We start from the raw sequence: 19,594 nt of genomic DNA on the forward strand, positions 1-19,594 counted from the left end.
CCTCCCTTTTTTTTCCTTCTACAATATCCTATTATAAAAGCCCTAATCCTCACCTTAACTAAATCCCACCACTCTAACACCCCTCGCACATGGACCGGAGGCCGTCAAGCCTCCAAAAGAAACAAAAAAATGCGTCAACGAAAGCCTGCTCCTCCAGTATATCCCGATCTAACTTCCAGTACCCCCTACCGAAGAGGCAGACTGGCGACCCCACCTGCAGGAACACCCCGTCGTGATCCGTGAAGAAAACAGGCAACAGCCGCCCAGACAACTGACCCAAAGACCTGGATACAAAAATGTAGTCGAGCCTCCGCGCAACCCCCTGGAGTTGCGCCATGTAGGATCGACCATTGCCGGAGTAGTGTGCAGGCCACCATCAACCAGACCATGGCAAGCCATTAGCCCAGAGATGGCACCTGCACTGCTATCACCGCCTACCCCTAAATCTATATTAAAGTCTCCTCCTATCACCAAGTGCCTGTTTGTAACACACAGGGGCGCCAGACAGTCCACCATCTCCCTCCTGTCTGCCGCCACCTGTGGCCCATACACCCCAATTAACCTATATCTAGCTTCTCTAAACTTAACATCTATCCCCAAAACTCTACCCTGCATTATTACAAAAGTGTTCTCTATTTTAACCTCTCTATGCCCACACAAAATCCCTACTCCTGTTGAGTGCACCCCTCCTATGCCCCAAAAAGATTCCCCCTTATCCCACTCCCTCTTAAATCTACACACATCCCCACCATCCCTCAGGTGAACCTCCTGTAAAAAACAGAAATCAAACCCCACACCCTCTAAATAACAAAAAACCGCCCTCCTTTTAACATTATTCCTTAACACCCTAACATTTAGACTAAAAAAAGAAACAGAACTATTCATTTAATTATTAACAACAAATAAAAACCCCAAAAACCAAAAAAAAAAAAAAGGAGACTCACCCGATGCTCCCTGGTCCATCTCCACCGGCGGGGACGTCCTCTCCTCTCCTGACGCCCCCGTCCTCCATCCCAACCCATGACCCAGGCAGTGTGTTGGGTCCTCCCTCCCCACCCACCATCCCCCTCCCTGTTTGCCTCGGGGCTGCATGTAGGGGACCCCACCTCCTCAAACAGGAGTTGGGATCCCTCTAGCAAACAGCCCACCGACCCCTCACTGGAGTCATCCACTAAAATGCAAGGGGCTGAGGCAAACCGGGAGGACAAATTACCCTCCCCCCCCCTCCACACCCCCTCCCTCTCACTTCCTGCCAAGCTCCCCCTCTTCATCCCTTTCTTCTTTGGTGAAGGAGGTAGCGGGGAGACACAACGTCCCATCCCCGCTAACTCCTCCACCAAATCCCTCATTTCGACCTCGAGGAAGCCCGGCAGGCTGTCCCCCACTCCTTCCCCCATCTCCTCCCCCCCTCCCCCCCCTCCCACCTCCACTCCTCCCTCCTTCTCCGTCACTGTCCCTGTCACTGTCCCCGTTCCCTCTTCCACTCCTTCTCGCACCACTGTCCCCTTCACCGCTCCTTTACGTTCTTCTGCCTTCTTTTCCTTCTCTTCTTTTCCACTCTTTCCTTCTTCCCGCCTCTTTCTTCTCATTTCTTCCTTCTTTCCATCCTCTTCTCTTGCCTTCTTTTCCCCTGTGCCATCCGTACAATCCGCACGCATCCTTTCTTTCCTCCCCCCATCCCCCGCTCCCCCCCCAGCTGCAGACGCGTATGACCTGTGACGATCCGGGCAATCACGCCACAGGTGTTCTCTGGAGCCACACCCGTGGCAAGCCTTGGGCTCGTCACACTCCCTGGCCTCGTGCTCTTCCGACCCACAAAAACGACATTTCTTGTTACTGCACGAGGCCAGGGTATGGCCGCATACAACGCCTGCAGAACGGGGGCTGACGTGCATAGTATAGGGTTCCCCTGTCAGCCCCCAGGGAGAACATTGCCGGAGGATGGAGGTAGCCATCCACACTCTTCGGGGACTCCCTGAGTAACGCCTGGAAGCCTCTCTTCCCATTCCAGAAACCCAGGGAGTCCCTGAGGTACCTCGCTGAGGAGACATTGTCCATGTACCTCCCCAGAAAGGCCCTCACTTCTTCGTCCTTCACGTGCGGATTGTACATGGTTACGGTGACCACCCTGAAGTTGTTTCTTGCCAGGCTGGTCACCGTGTAATGACACAGGGGACCTTCTTCTTTCCCTTCCGTCACCGTCTTCATAATCTCATTGTGTTTTTCTTCCAAATATAGGGTTACATCAAACCCCTTCTCCATTGGGTTCCCCTGAAGGCATAGCACATCTTTAACCTTCAATTTTAGGTGCCCCATTAGGATGTTCCTCCCGAAGGTTTCTCTCCCCCAAGGCTCCATCTCTTTTCCCCGCCAAGAAAAGCGCACCGTGTTGGCCAGTCCAATTCCCGGAACCGACGGTCCAGATGTACTTTGCGCCATCTCCTCACGGACGATGGCGCACCCGTCCCACCACCTCAAACTTATAAACAGGAAGCAAAATAACCAAAAAGGTGAAGCAAAATAACCAAAAAGGTGGAGCAACTAAAGGTGTTGACTCTCCACATCTATCAGACAACTGGAGCACTGGGCCAGACACTCTTAAATAGAACCTGGACGAGCTCAGGTGAAACACCTTCCCACTAACGAGATGGACAAGCCAGCACAGGTGTAACACATACTGACTAACGAGGTGACACCAATCAGTGCGCCATACATGCTAACGAGCAAAACGTGCTAAAATTCAAACCTCAAACATAAACGGAAAAACCAAAGACCTTAACACCTTAAGAGAATGGTTACCACCAACAGAAAACAACTTCCAATTCACATTATAATCAACTACAATGCTTCACCTTCACCAGTATAAACGTGTTGTCCACTGGCTGTCAACAAATAAAAACAATATTTAAAAATATATTTTTTTCCCACTAGCTTCCAGAACTCTCGTCCCTTGGAACAAGCCCAAACAAAACTCATCTCCAATACGGAAACCATGCAGTCAAAATAAATTGTGATCCATGGCAATGCACTGGCTAAATGCAAAACACAAAACTTTTTGACTGCCCACCCTTGAGACAATCAGCAACCAAGTTGTCCTTACCACCGACATGTCTGATTTCAAGAAGAAACTCCTGCAATATCCGTAGTAACTTTCCACCTCACTGCGGAGCTTCTCTCTCTTTTCAGGGTTCACTAGATAGGCATGTTGTTGGATCGGGGCTCAGTCCCCAATGTCATGATCCAGTACATTAGGGTTGGCACATCTGAGAATTAACCCTGGTATTCTAAAAGCAGGCCAACAATGTCAATATAATTGTACCAAAAAATTGTCCGTTGGTTGCATAAAAAAAATATTACTAAATGTTACATGAATTGTAAATATGAAATATTTGATTGCATAGTCATATTTTCAACAGCTTTTCAATGACATTTTGCTAGGTGGGATAGCCCAATGTCAAAACACAGTTTTAACGTGTCCAAATCAATAACCAATATGCAGAATCAGTTTGGGATAAATTCAAAACCGAAAATAAAATGTGCTATATAGAAAAACATTTGCCACAATAATCATATTACTTGTATTTTTTAAAACAAGCACCTTATAAATTGCACAAGTAGCAATAAATCACTGATATCGATTAGAGGGGAAATCAGGTTGTACATGCTGTTGAAACTAACACAACTAAAAAAACACATGGAAATGGGAGATATCTTTTAGCTCACTGGTTAGAGGACAACCTGCAGAAGACAGTCAGCTACATTTGGGAGTGATGCATTTAAATTTAGGGGTCGCTAAACAAAGGAACGCAACACTTATTTGTCATCATTCATCGATATCATGCTAAAATCAATTGTGCGAGAGGAGGTGAGGTTGAGGTGAGGTTGCACGTCCTGTTAAAACTAACCGCTGAAAAACCACATGGAATCTGGGAATAATGTGTACATCACTGGTTAGAGGACAACTTGTATAAAACAGATCACTACATTTGAGTGTTGCATTTTGATTCAAGTGGGTGGTGTCGTGGAAATTGAGTCGAGAGAGAGACTTGGTCAAACAATCATCTTTATTTAATATTGATTAATTATTGCAATAATGAAACCGTCAGCCCAACTGTTTTAACTGACTGATAATCTGAGAGTCTATCCTTTACAGACAATGCACAGTTTATATAGCTAATACCCAGAATGCTTGGTTCCATCCCTCCCATATGAATTGCGGGGCACCATAAGCCATTTTTGGCTGTTTTTCCTGTCTTTATCTGTATACAGTGGGCACTGGTACGCCATTTCCGGTCACAACTTGCAGACTTATTTACGTGTTGCTGTGCGTTTTGTTGCCAACTTATTTTGCTACCTGACAACTTTACGGTTTTTACTTTTTAATTACCGTTTATATTTTAGTTTTTCCCTCAACTTTTTCACTCCGGACGCTTTATCTGGACATGGTTCGTCAGGACCTCTAACAGCCGAAGCTAAGTAGTAACATTAACATGATGCCTTCTAATTGCAGTCGCTGTACTCATAATATATAGGAACGATCGCCTTACGGCGACGATAGCTGTGCTACTAGCCCAGCTTCAGACGCAATCGTTAGGCAAGCGTAATTTCAGTGTAGGAAAGGATGAAACAGCGTCTGTGCCACCAGTAAGTACAGATAGTAATGTTAGTATAAATCCCCTCGCACGGTCCCCGCAGCCGGACAACTTTCTCACGGTTTCTGGAAGGAAATGCTGTAGGAATGCTCAACCGGTGTCGCTCATTCAGCCAACAGAAACTTTCAACCGGTTTTCCCCATTAAGCAGTGAGTCAGTCAGAGCCTTCTCTTGTCTCTACTCCTCCCGTTACGGGGTCTGAGACACCGAAGCTTCCCACCATTAGCTCTGACAAATTGAAAACTCTAGTCATTGGCGACTCCATTACCCGCAGTATTAGACTTAAAACGAATCATCCAGCGATCATACACTGTTTACCAGGGGGCAGGGCTACCAACGTTAAGGCTAATCTGAAGATGGTGCTGGCTAAAGCTAAAACTGGTGAGTGTAGAGAGTATAGAGATATTGTTATCCATGTCGGCACCAACGATGTTAGGATGAAACATTCAGAGATCACCAAGCGCAACATAGCTTCAGCGTGTAAATCAGCTAGAAAGATGTGTCGGCATCGAGTTATTGTCTCTGGCCCCCTCCCAGTTAGGGGGAGTGATGAGCTCTACAGCAGTCTCACAACTCAATCGCTGGTTGAAAACTGTTTTCTGCCCCTCCCAAAAGATAGAATTTGTAGATAATTGGCCCTCTTTCTGGGACTCACCCACAAACCGGACCAAGCCTGACCTGCTGAGGAGTGACGGACTCCATCCTAGCTGGAAGGGTGCTCTCATCTTATCTACCAACATAGACAGGGCTCTAACTCCTCTAGCTCCACAATGAAATAGGGTGCAGGCCAGGCAGCAGGCTGTTAGCCAGCCTGCCAGCATAGTGGAGTCTGCCACTAGCACAGTCAGTGTAGTCAGCTCAGCTATCCCCATTGAGACCGTGTCTGTGCCTCGACCTAGGTTGGGCAAAACTAAACATGGCGGTGTTCGCCTTAGCAATCTCACTAGGATAAAGACCTCCTCCATTCCTGTCATTATTGAAAGAGATCATGATACCTCATGTAGTGTCTTAACACTTAGTACTTATTTGTGTAATAAGAAAGACTCTGAATACAAGCAATTGAACTGGAGCTTCACATTTACTCAAACGAGTTAGTACCAGAATAACATAGAACAACACTGCGCATGACCAAGGGTGCTCCCGCCTTAAAGGGGACATCAGTAATTAACAGAACATAACATTCCTTCTCTTATACAATCAGAGTTACTTTTACCAAACCACAACTGAAACATTTCCCAGAACTTGTTGTAGTTATTTTGCATCTTTTAATTTGAACTTGAACAGTTAGTTTTTGTTTGTTTGTTTATAAGTCTAGTCTGTCTGGTGGGCGGTGCCTTTGTTCTGGGTAGCGCTTCGGATTGTCTGGAGGCTCCTGAACATCCTCAGTGTGTGCTTGTTCCATTATAGCTTCTGCTATAGCAGCACCTTCATCAACACGTTCCCTTCTTTCAGCCTGGGGTCTCTTTACTGCCCCACCTTCCTCTACAGTTCCCTGTGTGTCACTCTCAGGATCTCTCTGTGCCTGTTCTCTCTCGATTGTTGTGCTGTTTTCCGTGGAATGCATTTGGTTAATGTGACGCCGCCACATTTTGTCTGGGCTCACTTGAACCTGGTAAGTTCTGGGTCCCGTTTGTGTGTGTACGGTCCCTCTTGTCCATTTCCCTCCTCTTCTGTAGTCTCGCACCATCACTTCCTGTCCTGTTTGGAGATGGCGCTCTCGGCCACCGGAGAGCATCTTGGCTTGTTTGTTCAACACTTCATTACGCCTGTTTGGCTTCATGATGTCCAGCTGTGTGCGGAGAGGCCTCCCAAACATCAGTGCGGCTGGGCTTTCATTTGTCGTGGCATGTGGGGTGTTTCGGTAGAAGGCCAGGAACTTGGCCAGTTTTGTTTGCAAAGTCCCTTCGTCTCGTTTTGCTGCATGGAGTCCTTGCTTTAGGGTTTGCACAAAGCGTTCTGCCAACCCATTGGTGGCAGGGTGGTACGGAGCCGAGGTTGAGTGTTTGATTCCATTTACTGACATGAATCTTGTAAACTTGTCACTTACAAAAGCTTGCGCGTTGTCACTTATCAGCTGCAGTGGCAAACCGAAGCGTGCAAACGTTGTTCTGAGACACTATCGTCTGAGCGGAGGTGGAGGAGTCAGTGCAAAACACCTCTGGCCATTTGAAATGGGCATCAACTATAACCAGAAACATGTGCTTTTCTAAGGGACCAGCGTAGTCCACATGAATTCTCTGCCATGGCTCTGCGGGCCATTCCCATGGGTGGACTGGGACAGGAGCAGGCATGTGAAGGGTTTCCAAACATCCGCTAAAGTTCTTCGCCATGTTTTCTATCTGTTGATCCAGACCTGGCCACCAGAAGTGGCTCCTTGCGAGCTTCATTTTGACAATTCCAACATGACCTTCATGTAATTGCTGCAAAACTAGATGTTGGCATTTCTGGGGTATCATGACTCTCATTCCCCACATCAAACATCCTTGGTACGTTGTAATTTCGTTTCTCCGCTGGAAATACGGAGTCAGCTCCTTTCTGCCAGTAGCTGGCCATCCTGACATGGTGTAGGTGTACACTTTTGACAAGGTCACATCTTTCCTTGTCTCCTGTTTGATAACTGTGCTTGTGACTGGTAGGGCCTCGAGCTGAGCGGTATGGAACATGTCCACTGCATCCACCCTCCTTTGTCTTTCTCTTGTACACGGCAGTCTGGATAATCCATCTGCATTTGTGTGGAGGGATGACGGCTTAAACTCAAATGTCATACATATGACTGGCAAGGAACAGGGCATATCGCTGTAACCTGGCTGCTGTCATTGCCGAAATGCCTTTCTTTGGACTGAAATTGGAAAACAACGGCTGGTGATCTGTAACCAGTGTGAAACGCTTCCCATATAGGTATGGGTGGAATTTCTTGACGCCCCACACTAGTGCCAGTGCTCCTTTGTCGATTTGTGAGTAGTTTTTCTCTGCATCATTCAATGTTCGTGACGCGAATGCAACTGGCCTCTCTGACCCATCTTTCAGTGGGTGTGAAAGGACGGCACCTAAGCCATAAGGGGACGCATCACAAGCCAACTTCACTGGCATTTCAGGGTCGTAATGTATCAGGACCTGTTCAGATGTTATGAGCCGTTTTGCCTCCAAAAATGCATTTTCATACTGCTCTGTCCACCGCCATGTCCTATTCTTTTCCAGGAGCTGATTTAGAGGCTGGAGTACTGCTGAAAGGTTTGGGAGGAATCTTCTGTAGTAATTGATCAGTCCCGTGAAAGATCTCACTTCTGTGATATTTTGTGGTCGTGGTGCCTGTACCACTGCCTCAATTTTGTCCTGTGTTTTGTGCAATCCATTGCAGTCAATCTCATGTCCACAGAAGACAATCTTGTCTTTGAAGAACTCACACTTCTTTAAGTTTGCCTGTAGACCATACTCTTTCAGTCTTTTCAGGACCTCTTCCAGGTTAGCCAGGTGCTCTTTGTCGGTGCGTCCTGTTATGATGTCATCCAGGATACACTGGGTTCCTGGGATTCCTTGCAAAATCTGGTCAATTGTGCATTGCCAAATGGCTGGGGCTGATGCAATGCCAAAAACAGGCGGTTATACCTGTATAGACCTTTGTGTGTGTTTATTGTCAGGTACTGTTTGGAACTCTTCAACTGGTAGCTGCAGGTAAGCCTGTTTTAGATCGATTTTACTGAAGTGTTTCCCCCCAGCTAGTGCAGCAAAGATGTCATCCAGGCGTGGTAGGGGGTATTGGTCCACATGCAACATTGAATTCACAGTTACTTTGAAGTCCCCACACATTCTAACAGACCCGTCTTTCTTCACAATATGAACTATGGGTGTGGCCCATTCGCTTCTGTCCACTTTCGTCAGGATCCCTGTATCCTGCAAGCGATCGATTTCCGCTTCCACCTTTGGTCTCAGGGAGTATGGAACAGATCTGGCTTTGCAGAATTTGGGGGTTGTATCATCTCTTAGTACAAGTTTTGCTGTGAAGCCTTTTACTGTTCCCATCTGATCACTGAAAACTGTGTTTTATTTCTTCCGCAAGTGTTCCAGTGTTTGGTCTGTAACATTCTCTTTGGACTGGAACGTGTGGAGCATTTTCAAGTCACACCAGTTCAGCTTTATTTTTGAAAGCCATTCCCTGCCAAATGTGGGGGGCCAGTTCCAGGCACCACATACAGCTGTAACTGCTGTGTTTGCCCCCCATAATGCACTTTGACCTGCAACGCCCCCATTGGGCTCAATCTCTCTCCTGAGTATGTCTTCAGCAACACATTTGTGCTCTTCAGCTTGATAGCCTTAAAGTGCTCATTGTAGATGGTAGTGGAAATTATAGACACTGCAGATCCTGTGTCCAGCTCCATTTTGAGGGGTTTGCCTTCGATATCTGGTGTCACCCATATTATGCTACTGCTGAGAGAAGTCACTGTGTTTAACTCCATTGTACCAATTAATCGTTCATCTGAATCACTGCCACTGTTCTCTGCTAGTGCATTCACAGACCCTTTAATTTGATCAGTTTTCCTGTTGTGACTGAATTTTGCTTTGCATGCTCTTTGAATGTGCCCCCTTCTACTGCATTTGTAAACAAATTTCATCTTTGAAAAAGCAGTCCTCTGCTCTGTGACCATCTCTGTCACACCTGTTGCATTTTTCGGCCACACGGGGGCGCTGTCGACTGCGTGAAAACTTGTGCAGGGAAATTTGTGACAGGTCAGTACTTCTTTTACTTTGCAACTCAAATGCATCTTTAGTCGCGATTTCCATAACCACAGCAATTTCAACAGCCTTTGCAAACGTGAGCTCTGATTCTGTGAGCAAACATTTTTGAATGTCTTCATGTTTCAGTCCACAAACAAATCTCCCTTAAATGTGTCATTTAGGTTCTCTCCAAACTGGCAATGTTCAGACAGTTTCTTCAACTCTGCTACATATGTACTAACACCCTCCCCCTCATTCTGATCTCTCTTGTGGAAACGAAAATGTTCCGCGATGAGGAGTGGTTTAGGTGATAGGTGATTTTGCAATATCTCCACAATCTCTGTGAATGTTTTATTTGAGGGCTTCAGAGGGGCAGTCAGATCTCTTAGCAAACTGTGTTTTTGGGCCAATTAAACTCAACAACGCTGGTACTCTTTTGTTATCAGCAATGTTGTTTGCAATGAAGTACTGTTCCAGTCGTTCAATGTAAGTTGCCCAGTTTTCTTGCGTGTCATCAAACACATCTATTTTCCCGATGCTAGCCATTCTCTTTACCTCCGGCTCCACGGGTCTTTGATCTGCCGCCTCGTTCTCGTCAGCTCTCCCCTCATCTTCACTGCTTGCTAGCTGTTGTGCTACAGGGTCAAAATCTTCCTCTCTTCCTACGAACTCCATCTGTATTCGTGATGCACACTGCAGGTAATCATCCTCGTCGCCATTGTAGTGTCTTAACACTTAGTACTTATTTATGTAATAAGAAAGACTCTGAATACAAGCAATTGAACTGGAGCTTCACATTTACTCAAACTAGTTAGTACCAGAATAACATAGAACAACACTGCGCATGACAAAGGGTGCTCCCGCCTTAAAGGGGACAACAGTAATTAACAGAACATAACACCTCACATCTCAAAATAGGGCTACTTGATGTTAGATCCCTTACTTCAAAGGCAATTATAGTCAATTAACTAATCACTGATCATAATCTTGATGTGATTGGCCTGACTGAAACATGGTTTAAGCCTGATGAATTTACTGTGTTAAATGAGGCCTCACCTCCTGGCTACACTAGTGACTATATCCCCCATGCATCCCGCAAAGGCGGAGGTGTTGCTAACATTTACGTTCGCAAATTTCAATTTACAAAAAAAAATAAGTTTTCGTCTTTTGAGCTTCTAGTCATGAAATCTATGCAGCCTACTCAATCACTTTTTATAGCTACTGTTTACAGGCCTCCTGGGCCATATACAGCGTTCCTCATTGAGTTCCCATTGGACCTTGTAGTCACAGCAGATAATATTCTAATCTTTGGTGACTTTAATATTCACATGGAAAAGTCCACAGACCCACTCCAAAAGGCTTTCGGAGCCATCATCGATTCAGTGGGTTTTGTCCAACATGTCTCTGGACCCACTCACTGTCACAGTCATACGCTGGACCTAGTTTTGTCCCATGGAATAAATGTTGTGGATCTTAATGTTTTTCCTCATAATCCTGGACTATCGGACCACCATTTTATTAAGTTTGCAATTGCAACAAATAATCTGCTCAGACCCCAACCAAGGAACATCAAAAGTCATGCTATAAATTCACAGACAACACAAAGATTCCTTGATGTCCTTCCAGATTCCCTCTGTCTACCCAAGGACGCCAGAGGACAAAAATCAGTTAACCACCTAACTGAGGAACTCAATTTAACCTTGCGCAATACCCTAGATGCAGTTGCAACCGTAAAAACTAAAAACATTTCTCATAAGAAACTAGCTCCCTGGTACACAGAAAATACCCGAGCTCTGAAGCAAGCTTCCAGAAAATTGGAACCGAAATGGCGCCACACGAAACTGGAAGTCTTCCGACTAGCTTGGAAAGACAGTACCATGCAGTACCGAAGAGCCCTTACTGCTGCTCGATCATCCTATTTTTCTAACTTAATTGAGGAAAATAAGAACAATCCAAAATTCCTTTTTGATACTGTCGCAAAGCTAACTAAAAAGCAGCATTCCCCAAGAGAGGATGGCTTTCACTTCAGCAGTGATAAATTCATGAACTTCTTTGAGGAAAAGATCATGATTATTAGAAAGCAAATTACGGACTCCTCTTTAAATCGGCGTATTCCTTCAAAGCTCAACTGTCCTGAGTCTGCACAACTCTGCCAGGAACTAGGATCAAGAGAGACGCTCAAGTGTTTTAGTACTATATCTCTTGACACAATAATGAAAATAATCATGGCCTCTAAACCTTCAAGCTGCATACTGGACCCTATTCCAACTAAACTACTGAAAGAGCTGCTTCCTGTGCTTAGCCCTCCTATGTTGAACATAGTAAACGTCTCTCTATCCACCGGATGTGTACCAAACTCACTAAAAGTGGCAGTAATAAAGCCTCTCTTGAAAAAGCCAAACCCTGATTGACCCAGAAAATATAAAAAAACGAATTGGCCTATATCGAATCTTCCATTCCTCTCAAAAATGTTAATAAAGGCTGTTGCGCAGCAACTCACTGCCTTCCTGAAGACAAACAATGTATACGAAATGCTTCAGTCTGGTTTTAGACCCCATCATAGCACTGAGACGGCACTTGTGAAGGTGGTAAATGACATTTTAATGGCATCGGACCGAGGCTCTGCATCTGTCCTCGTGCTCCTAGACCTTAGTGCCTCTTTTGATACCATCGATCACCACATTCTTTTGGAGAGATTGGAAACCCAAATTGGTCTACACGGACAAGTTCTGGCCTAGTTTAGATCTTATCTGTCGGAAAGATATCAGTTTGTCTCTGAATGGTTTGTCCTCTGACAAATAAACTGTAAATTTCGGTGTTCCTCAAGGTTCCGTTTTAGGACCACTATTGTTTTCATTATATATTTTACCTCTTGGGGATGTTATTCGAAAACATAATGTTAACTTTCACTGCTATGCGGATGACACACAGCTGTACATTTCAGACATAAGGAAGTGGATGGCTGCAAACTTTCTACTTTTAAACTCGGACAAAACAGAGATGCTTGTTCTAGGTCCCAAGAAACAAAGAGATCTTCTGTTGAATCTGACAATTAATCTTAATGGTTGTACAGTCGTCTCAAATAAAACTGTGAAGGACCTCGGCGTTACTCTGGACCCTGATCTCTCTTTTGAAGAACATATCAAGACCATTTCAAGGACAGCTTTTTTCCATCTACGTAACATTACAAAAATCAGAAACTTTCTGTCCAAAAATGATGCAGAAAAATTAATCCATGCTTTTGTCACTTCTAGGTTAGACTACTGCAATGCTCTACTTTCCGGATACCCGGATAAAGCACTAAATAAACTTCAGTTAGTGCTAAATACGGCTGCTAGAATCCTGGCTAGAATCAAAAAATTTGATCATATTACTCCAGTGCTAGCCTCTCTACACTGGCTTCCTGTCAAAGCAAGGGCTGATTTCAAGGTTTTACTGCTAACCTACAAAGCATTACATGGGCTTGCTCCTACCTATCTCTCTGATTTGGTCCTGCCGTACATACCTACACGTACGCTACGGTCACAAGACGCAGGCCACCTAATTGTCCCTAGAATTTCTAAGCAAACAGCTGGAGGCAGGGCTTTCTCCTATAGAGCTCCATTTTTATGGAACGGTCTGCCTACCCATGTCAGAGACGCAAACTCGGTCTCAACCTTTAAGTCTTTACTGAAGACTCATCTCTTCAGTGGGTCATATGATTGAGTGTAGTCTGGCCCAGGAGTGGGAATGTGAACGGAAAGGCTCTGGAGCAACGAACCGCCCTTGCTGTCTCTGCCTGGCCGGTTCCCCTCTTTCCACTGGGATTCTCTGCCTCTAACCCTGTTACAGGGGCTGAGTCACTGGCTTACTGGGGCTCTCTCATGCCGTCCCTGGAAGGGGTGCGTCACCTGAGTGGGTTGATTCACTGATGTGGTCATCCTGTCTGGGTTGGCACCCCCCCTTGGGTTGTGCCATGGCGGAGATCTTTGTGGGCTATACTCAGCCTTGTCTCAGGATGGTAAGTTGGTGGTTGAAGATATCCCTCTAGTGGTGTGGGAGCTGTGCTTTGGCAAAGTGGGTGGGGTTATATCCTTCCTGTTTGGCCTTGTCCGGGGGTGTCCTCGGATGGGGCCACAGTGTCTCCTGACCCCTCCTGTCTCAGCCTCCAGTATTTATGCTGCAGTAGTTTGTGTGTCGGGGGGCTAGGGTCAGTTTGTTATATCTGGAGTACTTCTCCTGTCCTATTCGGTGTCCTGTGTGAATCTTAGTGTGCGTTCTCTCATTCTCTCCTTCTCTCTTTCTTTCTCTCTCTCTGAGGACCTGAGCCCTAGGACCATGCCCCAGGACTACCTGACATGATGACTCCTTGCTGTCCCCAGTCCACCTGGCCGTGCTGCTGCTCCAGTTTCAACTGTTCTGCCTTATTATTATTCGACCATACTGGTCATTTATGAACATTTGAACATCTTGGCCATGTTCTGTTATAATCTCCACCCGGCACAGCCAGAAGAGGACTGGCCACCCCACATAGCCTGGTTCCTCTCTAGGTTTCTTCCTAGGTTTTGGCCTTTCTAGGGAGTTTTTCCTAGCCACCGTGCTTCTACACCTGCATTGCTTGCTGTTTGGGGTTTTAGGCTGGGTTTCTGTACAACACTTTGAGATATCAGCTGATGTACGAAGGGCTATATAAATAAATTTGATTTGATTTGACTAGTTATGCTAGGTGAGTTCACCGCATGTGTGGGAGGTGGGACAAAGGAGCTCTCTGAGCCATGTTGAGTGGGACTAGGGGCTCCGCAGTAAAATAAAACAATGATAACTACCCTAAACAACAGTATACAAGGCATGATGACATTAGAGAGAGACATAAAGAGAGGCATAAAGCAATCACAGGTGTTGATTGGGAGAGCTAGCTAAGACAACAACGGGTAAGACAACAACAGTTAATCAGCTAGGACGACAGGTAAAATGGCAGAGAGGGTCAGTTAACTACACCCAGGGCCTGAGTTCGAGGCTGTGGCCGACAGATAAACAAAATATACCAAATGGAGACCCGTGATTAATGAACAATCCAGCGGGCATCAGCTATGTAGCCAAGTGATCATAGGGTCCAGTGAACAGCAATATATGAACCAGGGAAGCCGTTAGGTACTCATTACTACGCTAGCCGGGAGATGCGCCTGGCTCGAGGCGAACTGGTGCTAGCTTCGGGACAAGGGCGTTAGCCACTATAGCCACTCCGGTGCAAAGATCCAGAGCTTACGGCAGGAATCCGGTGATGTCGTGGCTTCTAGTCGTCTTAGTGAAGAGTCTGGGAGGCATCAGCTGTGTAGCCGAGTGATCATAGGGTCCACTGAGCAGGCCGGGAGATGGGCCTGGCTCAAGGCTAGCTTCAGGGCTGGGCCACTCAGTAGCAGCTAGCTAGCTGCGAATATCCGGTGTAATGATCCAGAGCTTACGGCAGGAATATGGTGATGTAGTGGAGAAAAATAGTCTGATATGCTCAGGGTTTATTTTGCGCTGTGCAGACTGGCAGTTATTATCCAGGCTAAAAGCGGCTGGTGTCTGAGCTAAAAAAGGTAAAGGCCACTAGCAGTGGCTAACAATGACTAAATAGCTAGTAGCTGGTTAGTTTCTGATGGCTAGCTGCTGATGGAGGTTCTAGCTATAAGGTCTAAAAAATAGCAGATCCGTATCACATTGGGTGAGGCGGGTTGCTGGAAGGTATATTTAATTTAAACACAGAAAAATACATTGAAATATTTTGCAATATATACAAAAAAATGACGAAAAAACAACAACATTTACAACAGCAAACACGTCATAATGCTACGCCATCTTGGATTGCAAGATGACTCAATTAAAAAACATTGGATATAGCAAACTCTGAAATTATTTATTATTTCTGTGCCCATGAAAACTGTTTCCCCAGCGTAACATAAGGAGCCACTAAATGATAGGTAGTTCGAGTGCATTTCAGAATACAAAAAAATTGTCAAACAGCAAGATCCCTTATTTATGTTGAAGTTCATCATATGCCAAGCGTAACGTTGATGCCATGACTATAACTACTGTTCCCTGAAGGAGGGAAACTATGTACAACATACTATTAAATTCACGCCTCGCTGGAAGCCCCGCCTTCGACAGGTGATGAGCGTGAGGCTCGAGTGTATTCCTTAAATTTAATACCGCTCTTCACCGACCCAGGAAGGAGTGGGGCCAAACAGGTGTTGCACCTCGTTTCCCTCCTTCAGGGAACAGTAATTATAGTGTTAGGTTCTAATTTTTCAGAGTAAATAACTCACGGACACTAGAGAAGCTAAACCAAGTTCAATTCTTCCCAAAGGGTCGTTACAGCCGTAGTTCAGACAAAAACACGTTCTCACCATCACAAGTATATATACCCCACTTTGGACACTCCTTCTCCTCCAATCCTTACATCTTCTGGGTCGACAAGAAGAGGATAACAGGACACTAAACCCTTATTACTCCCTTCAGGGGATCTGACCTGACCTCAAACCCTCCTTTGTCTTATCCACAGATGTCAATTCGCTTCCCCTATAGCAATCCTGTGATCTCCTCCCGTCCACCCAGCACATTCCACAGCCACTCTGTCTTTCTACAGATCTCACTCCTTTATATACTCTGCATCTGATCTATCATGTCTTTAATATCTCAATGTTCAAAGTTTAGCCCGAATCCAACAGTCATAAAATTACACTCCATTTCAGTCGGTCAACTTCGGTAAAACATACTATGGGAAAATACAATCATTACAAACGGATACTAAATGAAAAGACCCCTGGCAGACCACCCAGACCTTACTCCGCAAGATGCGTCAGTTGTCAATTTATTAATTGTCTTTTGTTTGAAACACTCCTGTCAACGTTGAGTAAGGACACACACCCAATTACGCATATAGGACTAGTCTACCTGGCCTGAGCGCAAATGTAGGCCTATAAATGTGCCCATTTGGGGATGTCTGATAGTATTTCTGATTGTCTTAACGCACCACCACTAATGAGTTCTGGAGCTTCTCAAAGTAATGTTTTATTCACCTCAAACCGCAAATAAACAAAGTCTAATTAAAATCAATTGCAAATGAGAATAGTTCCTCAAAGTATTTAAAAAATATTTCCAGCTCTCGCCCTTTCGATAACCACTCGGCACGAAAGGGAACAATGCAATGCGCTGATCCAGTGGAAATATCAAAATACCTGATTACTTCTTCTTTCACAAATAGCCTACAGCTGTGTTGGCAGGGGAAACTGAGGGCCCAGAATATTTTATACAATGTTGCAAGCTTGCTATCTCGAGTTTTGGGCCGACCCAGTTGATCGTTGATCCAATGTTTCCAGTTCGTTGCAGACAGGCCATGCGTAGCCAATGAGATTTATATGATGCTTATTTCTTAGAATATTTTATACATGCAGGCTGCAATGTTAGCATTTTTGAGCTTTATGTAGGTTTTTTTTTTTTAACTTAGCAATGGCAGTAAAAATGTTTCTTTACAATTTTCATTTAAATGGAATGTAGATTAACCAGAGAATGATGTTGAGACTATAATAATAATTATTACTACTATAAATTAAATGAAACTGTTCCAATAAAATGTGAATATGAAAATCATAACTGGCACCAGATCAGTAGAAATGGTCAGATTTCTCTGCACCAAATGGAAAAGGTTGCTGACTGCTGGTGTAGCCTATTACCAGAAACTATAGGAGCATAACGACTGCTGGTGTAGCCCATTACCAGAAACTGTAGGAGCATAACAACTGCTGGTGTAGCCTATTACAAGAAACTATAGGAGCATAACGACTGCTGGTGTAGTCTATTATCAGAAACTTCAGGAGCGTAACATCAGAATTTACGAAGGCAAGCAGCAGCGGGAGGAGTAGGCTAAGGAAGAGGTTTTTTCTGATGGTTGGGCTGTCTTGTTTCAGAGGGGTGTCATCATTAGCCCATAATGACAAAGTGAAAACAGGTTAAAAAAACAACAAAAAAAACAGAAAAACCTTATTTACGTATTTAAGTATTCAGACCCTTTTCTATGAGACTCGAAATTGCTTTCAGGTGCATCTTGTTTATCATCCTTGAGATGTATCTACAACTTGTTCAGAGTCCACCTGTGGTAAATTCAATTGATTGAATATAATTTGGAAGGCACACACCTGTAAATATAAGGTCCCACAGTTGACAGTGCATGTCAGAGAAAAAACCAAGCAATGAGGTCGAAGAAATTGTCCGTAGAGCTCCAGGACAGGATTATGTCGAGGGCACAGATCTGGGGAAGGGAAGAAATATTCTGCAGCATTGAAGGTCCCCAGGAACACAGTGACCTCCATTTTTAAATGGAATACTCTTCCTAGAGCTGGTCACCCGGCCAAACTAATTGATTTCGGGAGAAGGGCCTTGGTCAGGGAGGTGACCAAAAACCTGATGGTCACTCTGACAGCACTCCAGAGTTCCTCTGTGGAGATGGGAGAACTTTTCAGAAGGACAACCATCTCTGCAGCACTCCAACAATCAGGCCTTTATGGTAGAGTGGCCAGACGGAAGCCACTCCTCAGTAAAAGAAACATGACAGCCTGCTTGGAGTTTGCCAAAAGGAACCCAAAGGAATGGGTGGAATGGAAAAGGTTGCCAACTGCTGATGTAGCCTATTACCAGAAACTATAGGAGCATAACATCAGAATTTACAAAGGCCAGCAGCAGCGGGAGGAGGAACAGTTTTTTTCTGATGGTTAGGCTATCTTGATCTCTGGCTCCCTCTAGTCGTTTGTGTGTCATCAAACAGCGTGCTTAAATCATCAGACTAGTTCAGTACATGTAGTTGATTTTATTAAAACCCATGGGGTGTGCCTATATATGGAAAAATACACATTATAACATTTCTACCAATCGGTTGGTAGAAAGAAATGACGACTCTAGGTTGACCCAATATGTTTTTCAGTCGGGGCCCTAGTGCATTCATTAAGTTCAGACCGCTTCCCTTTTTACACATTTTGTTACGTTACTTATTCTAAATTAGATTTTTTTTTTTAAATGAAATGAAAATGTTACATGTTTTAGAAATGCTTGAGACTGAATTAAATCAATTAACCATGTTTTAAGGATATACCGTGCTTGTTTACATTTACTGATAAACATTTGGGTAAAAAAAAGCTTTTATTTTGGGTTCTGATGAGGTACAACAGTTGAACTAAGCTCATGAGGCATTTATAAGTGATTTCTTCAAGAAACAATGGGTACATATCATTCATGTATTAATCCCAAAATTACTACATCTTGGGCTAATCTAATAAAAGATATTGAGGACTACAGTATTTCAGGCATTGTCATTGGATGCATTTGATCAATTGTTAACGTTTTGTTGATGTTCTACACATTACAGTGTAGCTTCGGACATTCCTACAGAACAACATTAAAGTGTAGAAGCCCTTTACTGCATATTGGTTCAACGACTGCAGAGACGGTACTTACTGGTGTTAAACAGATCTCCAACCTCTTTTTCACACCAAAAACGACATCCTCTTCTTTCACTCTAACAGCCTCACCCTCTACTTGTTTTACTGTGACATCCTCCTCTTCCTTCTCCTCTTTCACGACAATGTTCAGCCCCAGAGCTTCTTTCTCCGTCCAGCAGACCTCCTCTTCTTTAGCAGGAGAGTAGTTTAGGGAGCTCATGTTCTGGGATGTTAGCTAGCTAGCTATCATTAGCGACTAGGCTAGTGCTAACTTAACCAGCCAGCTACTATATCTGACTAATACAAAATAACGTCATATTAAATTAAATGGGTTAACGAGTAGATACGATAGAAGTGTGTATAAAACACAGTAGCTAATATACAACGAAAGCGTATAAATAGCTTGAATCTTTCGACTATGTTCGCTAGCAAGCTACGGAGGTGCTTGACGAGCTGTTTCTGAAGAACCGTCCACTAGACTATACGTCACGCTGGCAGCATCGCCTGAAAGACGCACATCGCGTCTGCTGACTGGAGGGGAAACGTAGTTGAGGATCATATTTTATTTTCAGACAAAGATTATTTTAAATAATACTATTATATTGAGACATACAAAGACAGACAGTATGGTGCCAGGACAACAACCTCTCCCTCAATGTAAGCAAGACTAAGGACTGATCGTGGACTACAGGAAAAGGCAGGCCGAACAGGCCCCCATTACCATCGACAGGGCTGTAGTGGAGTGGGTCGAGAGTTTCAAGTTCCACATCACCAAAA

This window comes from Oncorhynchus tshawytscha, linkage group LG07 (assembly GCF_018296145.1).
Source record: "Oncorhynchus tshawytscha isolate Ot180627B linkage group LG07, Otsh_v2.0, whole genome shotgun sequence".
Taxonomy (NCBI): Eukaryota; Metazoa; Chordata; class Actinopteri; order Salmoniformes; family Salmonidae; genus Oncorhynchus; species Oncorhynchus tshawytscha.